Below are 14,492 nucleotides of genomic sequence, written 5' to 3'. Positions count from 1 at the left end.
CATTCCAGTTTAGTTTGGTCCATGATAAGGGTCCAATAATGGTTTAATTGGATGGGTTTTGAAAAGACCTTTCCAACGATATATTATAAGCCCAATTCCGATGAATAATGAGGAAGTTATGGCCAAAATACTAAACTGGGCCCAAACCGGATTTTACCTACGACCCAATGATCATGTGGAGGGTCCAAAGGTTTAATCCTATTCCTAAACTAATTAGGATTAATTAGAAGCTTCTATAAGTTTCTAAAAGAACTTAATTATCCTTTTTGAAAAGATAAGATTAAAGAATTTGAGTTAAATAAAAACTTTAATTTTTTAAAAACTTTCCTTTTCTTAAATCCTAATTCTATTCGAATTTAAAGATATTCAAAGATAGTCAAATATTATTTTCTTGCCACATAATATTTATCCAAATTTTATATGGTTGGATAGATCTTGAAATTATATTTCCAATGATATATTATAATATTAATTCCGAGCTATAACAAAAATGATATGAATGAGATACAAAACTCTATCCAAAACTGACACTGTCCTACTATTTCGGCTATATCTTTTTATCTACAAAATATTTTAATCTTATTATAATTGGGTTGAAAATTATACTTCAAGAGCTTTCCAACTACATATTATATGACTTATTTGGACTTCTAAATCAAAAGATATGATAAAAACAAAATCCGCAAAAATTGCAGTCCATCGAGTTTTATTTCGATTCGAATTCGGATTCTTTTCTTATTCTTCGACTCTCTTTTTTCTCTATAAATAGAGGTCATATCTCCCCTTTTTCAATCATCAACTCTCATAAGGAATTTCTTGATTCTCTCTCCCTCTTTTCTAACAAACCCTTTTACAAACACAACTCCTCATACATTAGCACTAGACACATCTAGCCAAATTTCGAAGTTGCCTTCGCCCTAGATGTGAAAGGTTTTAATTTCAGAGGGTTTAGTCCCAAATCTCTATTTCAATTGTTTAATTTAATTTTTGATTATTATTATCCTTGAAGTTACTAACGCGTGTATTTTGTTATTAGAAAGAGGTACGAGGCATCCAAGTAAGTACTTTAATTGTTTAATTTTTATTATGATATAGAAATCATGTCTATGTTGCTATTATGATTCCTAGTGTCATGTTAGGGCGTCTTGATTTTCCTAGTATCATGTTTAGGATAACAACTATAATTTCTAATATCAAATACGACAATTGTGACTCCTACAATGCTTCCTATTTTCTTCCTAATATTCATGTTAGTATCATGTTAGGGCTATATATTTGATCTTTATTGTTTAGTGACATGCTAGGGTTTGTTATTAATCTTGTTAGTATCATGCCTAGTATATTGCTATTATTATGCTTTAACATAATTATTATTTTTATAATTTATGATTATTATTATGTTTCTTGATTATATTTATTGTTATTGCTTGATCACGCCTTTTATGCATGTTTAAAAGGATTGGTACTTGTAATCACGCTTAATAAGATAATTAATAATCTTGTTTAGGGTTAATTTGATTATAATTCAAGTGATCGCCAATAATAGATTTATTTGTGCATTAATATTCAACCAACATAGATAAACAGGTTTAGGGTTAATCCTATTGATTGCATGTTAATCAGAAAGCGCACATTAATACGATCAGAATAAAGTAGAGGCCTATTATTAGGGCAGATTTAATCTCTTTTAGGTTGGATTTGTACCTTCATCCCCGAACTACCAGTCACGGTTCCAGACCTATTGGAGTTGACGATCTCCTAGATCGTTAAGGGATGTAACCTTCACCTCGTGAACGATTTACAAGTTCCTAAAACTTGTTGGCGACTCTTTTGCTCTATCATTTTTTCCCTTTGGACGCCACCATGCTTAAGTGTATGATCACAGTGGGGTTCAAGCTAGGGATAATGCTTGAAATATTACCTACACTAGGGTTATGGTTCACCATGTTTATAGTTCTTAATCTATCAAATATCGATAACAATTCAATCAATTATCTAGAGCAATTGCTAAGCCTACGATCGGGTCTTAACGCTCTCAATTCAACATATGCAGTAAGTCGCTAACATAATCACAATTGCTAATTGTAGGTAAGCCTCTAAAAGTAAGATCTTTCAATTCAAACTCTTATTAACAATAATTAATCAAACAATTGATCAGGTTGCAAGATTAACAATCAAACACTATCAATTAGAGAAATGAGTAATCAAAATATTAAAAATACCAATCAAGATTAATCATATAACCATGGATTCCCAAACCCTAGAAATAAACTACTCAAACATGGAAGAAATAATTAAAACTAGATCTAAGGAATAAAACATAATTAAAAACAAGAAATAGAAATAAAATACCTCAATGAATTAAAATAGTAAACCCAAGAATCATCCACAGAAGAATTCTTGGAGATGCCATGAGAAACTAGGGTTCAAGAGAAAACTCAAAAGAACGTAAAATAATCAAAAGAATAAAAAGGCGTAGGGAAAAAGTATAATCCCTTGAAGTATTTATATTATCCTAAAACTAATCTAAAGATAAATAAAGAAAAGAAATAAGAAAATAATAAATACATAAGTTGCAATAATATTGGACGATGACGTGGCACAAAGATGACGATGCAATCGAGGGAAGAGTGAAGATGTGCAGCAACGAAGCCTCGTGGGCTGCCTTGGCTACCCGTCAGAACCTGCGGGCGCAGGCTGGTGGCCGCGGCTTGGCAGTGGCATTTGAAGGCTCGCGTGGGCGCGGGCTTTGGTCGCAGGGTACATAACTCGGATTAAAATGGCCATAACTTTTGTTCAAGAAATATTTTCGGAGCGTGTGACCTATTATTGGAAAGATATTCAAGTCTAGTTTTTAATGCAACTTGAATCGCTTCAATCCGATCTGTAAAACTTAAGATATGATCAAAATAGTAAGCAAAGGTCATTTTTGATATTTTGCAAACTTTCGTTTTTCTTCGTTTTTAACTCAAATTCATTTTGTAAAGTGCATAACGCCCTTGTTGATACTATATTCATTCCTCATGCATATAAATCTCAAAATCAACATCCACGAACGTGGGATCTTTGATTTATAAATTCAATTTTTCTACTTCCATCCAAATATCATCCAAATCAACTCCAAACACTACGAAAGCGTCCAAATGTCTATCAAATCACTTGAAACATTTAGAAAAACACAAACGGAGCGTAATAGAGTACAAAACAAACAACTTATGTATTTACGACCTAAAAAGCGACAAAAAATACCTAAAAAGCAACTATTAACTTAGCATAAACGTGCCTACAAATCCTATATAAATGTGATTTATCACAAACTATTAGCCTAGAGTTTGTTATTACAATTGTTATAAATATTTTAATTAGATGAGGTAATGATATATAACAATCACAATATTCTTCTTTCTTAAACATCAATACAATGTTCTCCCTCCTTCTCACGCTAGTTCTTTAATTTTCTCTTTCTGCTCACTCTAGTTCTTGAAATTTTCTAATAAATAAGAGATGTTGTTGGATTGGTATGAGTAATTAGTTGTTTAATTTATTATATAGAGTGAATAACAATAACCGTAAAATACTTAAAACAATACATCAGTGAGTTAAATTTAACCAGACAATATATTTTGATCGAAGCAATAAATTATAAAATTCGTATGAAGATACGTTTGCTGGAATTTTGCCATTAAATTAGAACAACGTATGGTGCGGTTAAAGTGCAGAGATGTAACCTTATTACAAATTTATTAATATAGTTTGTCGGAGTCAAATTCAACGGTGGTGTATTTTGTTGAGAGTTTACTCGCTTGATTCTTCTCTTTGTCGGAAAATATACAACGATCACAACAATTGATGTTTCCATAATTAAAGAATTGTTTTTCATTTTGCCGCTAACGAACCACCCTTATTTTGGAATCATGCCGTCAAAATCGCGCTTAGAGACTTAGCAGGTGAGAAAAGGCTAAAATATATTATGTCTTTGCCTTGTATATCACAACCTATTTGAATTTTAAGATTTATGACATGTCACTAAAGATGGGCACGGGCCGTGCCGGCACGCGGGCGGCACGGACCCGGCACGGCTCGACACGTCACGACCGCCGGCACAGCACGGCACAACGGCCCACATGTGGGTCGTGGGCCGTGCCATGAACACAAATCTGGGAATCGGCACGAGGCACGGTGGCTGACCCGTGGGTCGGCACGCCGGCACGGCACGTGGCACGAGGGCACGGTACGTGGCACGACCCTGCACGGCACGAGGCCCGCCATAATTATACACTATTGTACAAATTTTGTATTATCAAATCTCGTATTCCATATAATAAATGAAGTTATTCACCAATTATTGTACGATTTTTAATTATCATTTTATTGTATGATCGATTTATCATACCGGCTACCGGCATATAATAAAATATGTTATTCTTCAATTTTTTGTGTTTTCGGCTTATCGCACTCGTAAATTTTTGTTTTTTATTATATGCATTGTTGTTTTCTGCTAAAGTAATAAAATTATTTATATAAACTTAAACATATTTAGATAAATAATTTATATAACCTTAATTAAAATAAAGTTGTTCAAAACAAAATATATTAACATTAACATAAACATAAATTAAGTTGTACTAAAAAATATATATATCGTTTTTTATTTACATTTATTATTTTAAAAAAAATTGGCATGGTTTGGCCCGCGACCCGGCACGACACGGCTCGCCAGGCACGTGGGTCGTGTCGTGGGTTGGGGTGTGCCAAATTTAGGCATGGCACGGCCCGTTGCCTATCTTTATATGTCACAATTAGACCTTATGTATATGGAGCGCTCATAATTAAGATGCATGTATTAGTTTTTTATGAAATGAGTGAGATATTATATTATAATACAGTTTTTAGGCCATTAAAGTAAGTGTAACAAGTAAAAAACGACCACAGTTAGTAAATTTAACACTTAAAAACTGATGGAAAATATTGTTAATTGGATGTTAAAAAAAAAGGGAAATTATCACTGGTACACTCCAACTTTTGGCTTTTATCTTTGGTACACTTCAATAAATTTTCATTATCAACGGTACACTCATAATTAACAACTAATTGCTACAGTAAGTACACCGTTAAGCAAACGTTAATTACACACGTTTTAAGCATAAAAGGAGGAAAAGAGCTCAAAGCCCTCCCATTTAAGTTCCCTCCAACAGTTCCCTCCTTTTTTTCAAGTCCCACCACATTTGCACTTATAAATACATTGTCTTCTTCTCAAAGGTACTTTTATTTGCATCTTCTATCTCTTTTTCCTTTGCTCCATTTTTCTGCCATGTCTTCCTCTTCTGCGATAAGGTCAATTTCAAGCAACAGAAACAATAGAGGAGGCTTGTGGGTTAAAACCATAACCTGCAATTGTGATCCTCCAAGAGGTGCTGACATCAGGTTTTCAAATTCAGTTGCAAATCCTGGCAAGCCGTATTACAAGTGCAGGCTCTGTCAATTTTTCATGTGGGTTAGTGAAGAACACATTGTGAGGGATGTTGGTGGCAGACCCGGTGACATGTCAGAAGTATCATGTGTACAACTACTTAGGGAAGAATTTAATGAGTTCATGAAGAAGACAGATGATTTTGCTGATTTTGTTCATCTAATTGTAAAAATTGTTGTTGTTATGTATTTAGTCGTATTGGTTGTTGTTTTAAAGTAGATGCAGTTTTAGTTGCAATGAGAACTTAGTTATGACATGTAATATGAAATGATAAATAAAGGTGTTTGCTTTATGTTATTTCCTCTATTTTTGAAGCAAATATAGCACATAATGTTGTGAATAACATAAATATGATAGTACAATAAGGGTTAAAGAAATGAGACAAAGAAAAGGCATATATTAACTGTTATAGCAATAGCATCCCAAACATATTGTTTCAAAAGGTTGCATAAAAAAAAGTAAGACCTACACTCACTACAACAAATCATCACTTGTGCCATGAATTATGCCACGGGAATTCCAAATTCGTGGCATAATTTCATCTAGCCACGGGAAAAATGAACTATAATACAATACCTAAATAAGAGGATTATTTATGCCACGGGCATTTATTTTCCCGTGGCAATTATCTCACTTGTGCCATGGATAGCGCTTTTCTCGTGGAAAACTTTTCATTTGTGCCACGAGTAGCTCTTTTCCCGTGGCAAACTTTACTTATGTGTTACGAATAGTTTTTTCCCCTTGCAAACTTTACACTAGTACGTGTCACAAATAATAATTTTCCCATGATAAGCATACACTTATGTGACCTTTTTTTTTTTCAAACAATGACTACAAGTGATATCACTAATCACTATTTTTTTATTTTTTTTTTGAAATATCACTAATCACTAGTTGGAAAAACTTAAATGACATCAAAGCAATGCATTAGTTTTCCATTCTTTTTGTCATCATCCAATTCAATTTCACAATCTAGGGTTTTATCCTTAATTTTATTCTCAATACACTCATTTTAGGGTTCACCTAAACGCATATAGTGAACTATTGTTTATAGTTACTAAACTCGATTTTGTTGATATGGAATTATACTAATAGAAAAAAGAAAAAAGACTTTTAGAGAAAGACACCAAATTTTAGTGGATGCGTAGACCGAAAAATAACCCCATAAAATATGGTTAATAAATAAAAATCGGATTAGACATAAATAATCCGTTAAATGAAGATCAGTGCCAAAAAAAATTCAATCGTAGCGTTTTTCATTTAATCGGTATTTTGATTTTGAATTTCATTTTGATTAGTAGTATTATTTTTGTTCCTTTTTTTTAGTCATTCATTCTTACCCCAATAGTTCAATACGGCAATACTACCCACATATGGCTATTACATAAATTTTTTTACCGAAGTAGTGACTATGCGGTAATTTTTATTTTTTTTTTTTTTTGAAGAAAATGAGGTAAATGGTAATTCCCACTTATGCAGTTATGCGTATGCTTCATCTTTCTCGTCTCAAAATCACTGTATTATATCTCTCGTAAAAAGAAAAAAAGAAAAAACCCCTCCTGTACTTCATCTCTCTCATCTCAAAGTTTTTCAAGTACTCAATGACTCCATCTTCCTCATCACCTCCACGACTTCCTCACCTCCATGCCTGATTGCCTTCCTCCATTTCACGGCCTTTGACACATCATCAAGTCCTGGATTCAATTTTTGCGATTAATAAGGTAGAATGCGAATGAAATTTCCTCAAGATCGAAAATATGCAGCCTTAATTCAAGGAAAATCGAAAATTCCAGACTAAATTTCGAACCAATTTCAAGGGTTTCATGCCATAATTCAAGCAAAAACAAATTCGAATCAAATTCAAGGTTAGGGTTTCTGGTTTATTTAGCTTTGCGTTTTTTTGGGGCTTTTTTTTAGTCCAATTATTCATGTTAAATGCTTTGATTTCTCAGGGTTAAATTGATGCAAATTGTTCAGCGGTTAATTTTGATGAATCCTGTTTCCCCCAAAATTCTATTTTTTTCTGAGTAAATAGGTGAAACAGCTTTTGAATTTTGTTTATATATATAAATTTGCTAACTTTGTGTTTCATTTTGCATGATTTGTGTTTGAGTTTATTTCAATTTAGTTTCGCGTGATTGAACTTGCAATTCTATTTTAAAGGTGAAATTCCCTTTTTTCTTCTTTTAATTGGGTTGTCTACGTCAAAAACAGTTTCATCAACTATTCAACTGGTGTGTCAATGCTGCCACCCTCTGAGAACTTCTGAATTGTTAATTCTTTCAACTCCTTAAGTCCCTGTTAGGAGTTTACTATAATCCGTATTAGTAATACTAATTATAGATTTAGGTCAGCTATTTTACCAGAGAATATGGTATCTGATAGACAAGAAGTGTCTGCATATCTTGGCAAGTGTCTTGCATGTTTCTGTTTAACTGACCCAAGTTTGAATTCTTCTGTATGCTATCTCTTGCTGCTGCTACAAGCTTGTTCCTTAAAAGATGTTTCAAAAGCCAGTAAATCATCTTAGAATAGCATCTCTTAGATTTGAAAATCTACTTGTATAAATGTGGGAGTTCTACTCATGCATGAGAATATGAGATGCTTGTTGATTTCAGGTTCAAAATTAACTGAGGTTTCTGCATAACAGTTGTTTTTGGTTCCCAATATTTGGGTAACAAATTAAGCCATTTACATTAATAACAATATATAGTCACGTTAATAAGGTACCCTGAGATTGCGCAACTTGAAGTGATTCTAACTAGTCCTGTATGCTTTATTTGAAAAAAATAAATAAATTATATAGCAGCATGTCATTGTATTTAGGCCCATTTTTATTATCCTGCACTCATGCCAGTCCATATTTCCAGCTTCTGTAGGCAATGATGTTGATCGATGGTCACAAAGAAAATGCTTTTCGTATAAACAGGTTTCAAATATTGTTTGTAGTTGTATCACTATTAGCCAAGTAATGAGTGAATGATACCCGGTGTTTGAGAGAAGCCAAGCTTCTTGTATGCATGGGAGATTGAGGAACAACTCCATTTGAGGGGGGTATACCTATAAGACCACAAAATATGACCTGTAGAATGTCAATTTGACAAATAAAAATAAGCTTTATAAAACTTTAAACTAAAGTAGAAAATCAAATCTTACTTCAAACATCATGAAGAAATTAGATTAAATCCTGGGATAGAATGCTTACTAGAAAACCAAGTAGAATACACTATAAACTCCTTGATGATAGTCCAATTTGAATAAGCACCAGGAGACCATGGATTTGGACTGAAAAGACGCCTAGGAATCCCATCTGGAACATTATGAGTTAGTATTTATTTTTTTTAGGTACTTTCACAATTCGTATCTTTATAAAATCTAAATGTTTTTTTTTATAAAGTTTGTTATTTTTTTTTTAATCAAATTATCTATGTTTCCTGAATTTGGTGATGGATGTTTGTTGTGTATATCTGCATTTTGAATATAATTTGTGGTCATATGTGATATAAGTGGTTGTTGATGAGCAATTGATGGTAGAAATTGGTGCCTTCACATTTACACTTTGCGAGTTTTTAACCTTTGTTGATATAATGTGTTCTGAAACAAATTAAATTGTGGTGAAGGGTGAATATTGACAATCACCATTATCCTTGCCAATGCAACATATGCTAAATCGCGAGATTGATGATTTGCGACTTTAGTTCAACCGATTCATTACAATGAAATTGTTTGATGAGAAAAAGTTAATTGAGATCAGGGGATGTGAACTTATTATTAATCTTGCTCCTTTTAAATTTATCAGGGACTGTAGCAGCCACTGTGACTCCTCAACCCCTTGCTCTGAAAAGGAACTCTCTCTTCCAAAGAGGCTTGCAGCCACATAACTATAGTCTTCCAGTGCTCCAAAAAGGGTTATCCATAGTATGTGCTTTAAAATCAATAATGAATTAAATTAAAAAAAAAATTCTTCTTTTTTTTAGGGTGAGATTTTAGATAAGGTGTGTAGTTTGCTACGACTAATCAAGCAAAGAAAACCATGAAATTTTCTCTGTTGTGTCTTTGACATGAAATTCTGTCATATTTTCTGCTCTTTGCGTGCTCTGATTGTACCTTTTGGTTGTACATGCAGGCACTTGTTTCAGCAGCAACTAGTGGGAGTAAAAATATTATCTTGGACTGATAATGGTCCTCATGAGAGGTGGAAGAAAGAATGTTCTTGTGGATGTGCTTGAATCTTTAATGCTCCTGTTGCTCTATCACTATTTGCCAAAATATTTGAAGAGGTATGCATTCATAACAGAAGTAGAAGTGGCTTAGGATGGTCAGAGAAAGCAAGATGTTTTAGATGCTCGAGGGTTTGCCACTGTTGCTGTATTTGGGCGCTGTTGCTGCTGCTACAACTACTGTTGGAACATTGTTATTGCTTCTGCTTCTGTCTTGTTGATTATTACTGCTTCAATTATAGTGTACTCTTAAGCATATTTTTTTTCATTTTTTTGGATGAACAGTGTATATTTACAAGCTATTAATGAAAATATCTAAGTTTTATGTGTATATATGCACTAAGTCAGTTGATCAATTTGGGTGAACAAATGCAAAATCGGTGCCTAATTGCTATCTTCTACTAGTGTTAGTAGCCACAGTAAAATTTATTGAATCATAGCTTATTAGCGAAGGTAGTATTTTTGGAAAACAAGCTATTTAGCCACTGTAATATTTGTGGCAATGATATTTATTAGCCACGGTAGAATTTGTGGCAAATAATTTATTAGCCACATTAATATTTGTGGCAATGAATTTATTTGCCACGTGAATACTCGTGGCACAAAATTTGAAATTTGCCACGACATTCGTTTTCCCGTGGCAAATTCCTAGCCACGGCCTCTTGTGCCACGAGAGTAAATTTCAAAATTCCCGTGGCTAAATTACATAGTCACGGGGATTTTAAACTTGTGCCACGTTTTTACTTGTGGCACAAAGGTCAATTTGTTGTAGTGACTTAATGTAAATCTATCCAATTTCTGTTCAAAAATAACTGCACTTTTTTTCACCAAAAAAAAACCTATCCAAATTCTGTTCAAAACATCAAGTACATATATACTTAAATTAGATTAAAAAAACAGCTCCCGCAGCACTTGTGAGCATCATACTCAGTTCTAGAATTGTGACAGGTCTTGTGGCTGACTTGAGAACTGAGAACTTGTGAGCTCAGTTGCACCAGACCCTTAACCCTTTGACTTTGCCCTGGCATCCTTTGCAGCATTTGACTGATCTCTGACCCTTGGGTTTTGGATCACAAGTGCCTCTCCAGACCTTAACTCTTTCCCAATAAGCCCTCCTTTGCAGGTGGCTTTGTTGTGTCCAAAACAACCACAACTTGAGCATCTAACAGTCCTTGACCTTTTGCCTGACTGCTTTTCTCCAGCTTCCCTTTTTCTATTTCTGCTTGGTCTACCAACCCCCCTTTTCATCTTTGGTGGGTGAACATCAACAGGGTTCTCAGCAGCAGATTCAGGCGATGTCTAGTATATGAGCAATGGAATGGATATACACCTTTTTTTAGGTTTGTGCAGAATACCAGGAACTTACATACTTGTGAGGGTCAACTTTAGCATGAGTCATTGCCCTCATAGCATGTCTACAAGGTATGCCAGACAGCTGCCAAGCTCTACATGAGCAAATCTTGGTGTTTAGGCTGAGTGGGAACTGTGATTTTCCCTCATGAATCTCATATTCTCCTGGGCTAGACTAAAAAGCTCTGCATGTTGTTGTGGATTTACTGATGTCTCTTACTAGCTTTGCTATTTTAGGGCATAATTCATCATCACTCAAGGCCATTGCAGCCTCATGCCTTGAAGCTATCCTGACCATGCAAACTCTCCTTATGCCTAGTATGAAAAACAACAAAATTAGACATGTAATAATTCCAAACAAATTTTAAAAGCAAGTGATAAGGGTCATTACCTTCTAGTAAGGTCAGAACTGGCCTACATCTGTCAGCTCCAAGTGTTGAGTTAAAACTCTCAACAAAGTTTGAAGTGTTGGAGTCATTGCACATATTAGGATCAAACTTGTGCTTACTCCACTTAGACTGGTCACCTAGATCTGCAAACCAGTTCATCACATCCTCTCCTCCTTCCTTTTGAAGTCTTTCCATTGCCTTCCTAAATGTGAATTTGTTTGTTGCATTGCAAGCTCTCCAGAAAAGTATATACATAAGTGGACCTGGAAAAGCTTTCTTGTAATTTCTAGACATATGTCTACAACAGTATCTTCTCTTAGCTTCAGGCCACCTATCTTTCAATGCCACATCAACACCCTAAAACATACAACATTGTCAATGTGAGACATATAACTTTATTCAAGTTAGGCAAAAAAACATGAAAACAGGGTAAATAATCTCACCTTCTACCTGTCAGATATTATTGTCCAATCTTTTCTTTCTGATTCTTTCACTATGCAATGAATGTTCCAGAAAAAATAACTCCAACTCTCTTTGTCTTCACTGCTCACAATTGCATATGCAAGTGGATATATCTCATTGTTAGGATCTAAAGCTACAGCGGAAAACAAAACTCCACCATAATTTCCCTTCAAATGAGCACCATCAACCCCAATCAATGGCCTGCGGCCAGCTAGGAATCCTTTCCACTGTCCAACAAAGGATATGAATATGCTTGTGAACAAATTAACCCTTGGAATGCTCTCACTTTGATGCCATGCCACAAATGCTTTAGATCCTGGGTTTGTGCTCATAACAACTTTAGCATATCTAGGCAAGTGTATATAGGACTCATCATGTCCTCCAAATAACTCTTGAACAACATATCTCTTCAACCTATACAAAGTGGCTTGCTTCAAATAAATTCCAAACCTGTGAAAAAGGAGCTCATTAAGAGCCTTTCCTAGAATATCTGGATTTTCCCTTATGTCTTCCATCACTTTAGGAGCAGCCCATCTCACAGTACAGATTGGATAATCTCTAACCCCCTACAATTATGCACATTAGGCCAAATCTTCTTGATAGCCCAAGTCTTTCCATCAAGCAGCCTACTTGCATGAATCCTCCATTCACATCATTGTGCCAAGCATGTCACAGTATACCTCTTGTTGTCTGCAGCAACCACAACAATTGCAAATCCTTCTTGAACTGCATAATCCTTCAAGGTCTCACTCAAATGAGCCTTGTCAATGAATATCATCCAAGGTCTAAGCACTATCTCCCAAATTTGACTTCTTCATACATTTCTCCATGCTTATGTAGCTTGGCCATGTAATCATCATCATCAGAATCATCAATAAAATTTGACCAGAAGTTAGGTTCCCAATTGTCTTCTATGTGGGGAACACTGTTTAATTCAATTAATTCATCTTCAGGGACATCACCATCAGGTACAATATCTTCATCAGAGTCTACAAATTCACCAGAACCCTCACCAACTGCATAATCCTCATCCATAGAATCATCAGATCCAGATTCAGCTTCAAAGTCATCACCAAAACCATCAGGATCACCACTAGCACCACCCAAACCAAAAGTAACCTTCCTTCTAGCACTAGGTCCAGTACTCTCCCCTAACTTAATGAGGTCTGTACCCTGTTTAGGAACTCTCCCTTTCTGACCACTTCATATACCCTTCCTAAATTGAGTTGTCTTAGGAATTTTTCTAGAAAATAGGGTAGGGTCAGTGAGTATATTAGATGGTTGGCTGTTTGGACTTGATCTAGGTAGGGGAGTGTTGTGTTTAGTTGTGTTTTGGGCAGGTGAAAACCTAGGACTTCTTCTCAAAGGTAACTCTTTGAACAAAGTGTGTGGTGAAATTGGAGAAGGTGGTAACTTGTCACTCCCATGCCCAAGTGAAACTGACTGTGTAGATTTCCCCTTGCTCTTACCCCTGCCCTTACCCTTATCCTTACTTTTTCCCTTACCTAGAGCAGAACTTTCACCCTTCCCACTACCCTTGCCCTTTCCCTTAGATGCTGCAATTTTTGCCTCTGCCTTCTCAAATTCTTTCCTACCCTTAGTATATTTCTTATTAGACATGTCATTAGCCTATTCATTGTGATCCTCATTTTGCAAATCAGCAGCAGTGACATCTGGATCATAGTTAAACTCTATAGGGAACATTTGATCTACTAAAGGGTCAGGAACAATGTCATCTAAAGATGGGTCAGTAGCATTAGCATCAGTGGTGGACTAATATTTCTTTATCAATCTCCTCCTTGGTTTGAGTTTGGTCAGTGGTTCATTTGAGAATTGGTGAGGTTGTGGTTCACTCAAAGGCTGATTAGGATGTGTTTCTGTGACATGTTCTTCACTGCTAGGTATAATTATGTGTTGAAAGACTATTGGAGGTGAGTCTGGTTCATTTACAGGTTGAAGTGGAGGTGTTTCTGGTTAATTCACGGGTGGAAGTGGAGGTGTTTGTGGTTCATTCACAGGTGGAAGTGGAGGTGTTTCTGGTTCATCCAAATTAGGTGGTTGATTATCTAGTTCAGCAGCTGCATTTCTCCTCCTATACTCAGACACTAAGTCATTCATGTAACTAGACTTCAATGGGTTTATTCCAACTAAAATCTCAAATACATTGTTGTTAGAAAATGTCCTAAACATCCTCTGTATACCACCATCATCATCAATAGGCCAATGCTTCCCCCTATATGCATATGCAAAGATAGGGTTCAATATAACTACAGCTTTCTTTTGTAGCCTATCTTCAAACTCAATCACTAAATCCAGCATATTGCAAAGATCACGATCCACTTTAATATCAATAATATGAACCTTATACTTAAATCTAAACAAAACCTTGTCATCCATTCTGCAAAATTAGGTCAAAACAACACATTTTAATCCCAGTTTCAATTTAACATGCAATGCAACAATACTTAACAAATAATCTAACCTAGGGTTACCTATCACACACCAACATACATATATCTACTCAAAAACACCCAATTCGAATTATTTGTGCAAAAAATACAACATTAAAGCAACAAATAATAATCACAGGCATATTGTGCA

At 35.0% G+C, this 14,492-nt stretch overlaps 1 long non-coding RNA gene across 1 annotated transcript; it reads left to right on the top strand.

The window, feature by feature from the left end:
- Positions 1-6,891: 6,891 nt before the first annotated feature.
- On the top strand, positions 6,892-10,023 carry LOC110713383. Its single transcript, XR_002509902.1, has 3 exons — positions 6,892-7,335; positions 9,270-9,388; positions 9,597-10,023. It is a non-coding gene; the product is annotated as an uncharacterized LOC110713383 (long non-coding RNA).
- The last annotated feature ends 4,469 nt before the right edge of the window (positions 10,024-14,492 follow it).

Source organism: Chenopodium quinoa, unplaced genomic scaffold (assembly GCF_001683475.1).
Source record: "Chenopodium quinoa cultivar QQ74 unplaced genomic scaffold, ASM168347v1, whole genome shotgun sequence".
In the NCBI taxonomy this organism is placed as follows: Eukaryota; Viridiplantae; Streptophyta; class Magnoliopsida; order Caryophyllales; family Amaranthaceae; genus Chenopodium; species Chenopodium quinoa.
Note: the sequence above shows the minus strand (reverse complement) of the source record. Positions and strands in the feature narration are given on the sequence as shown.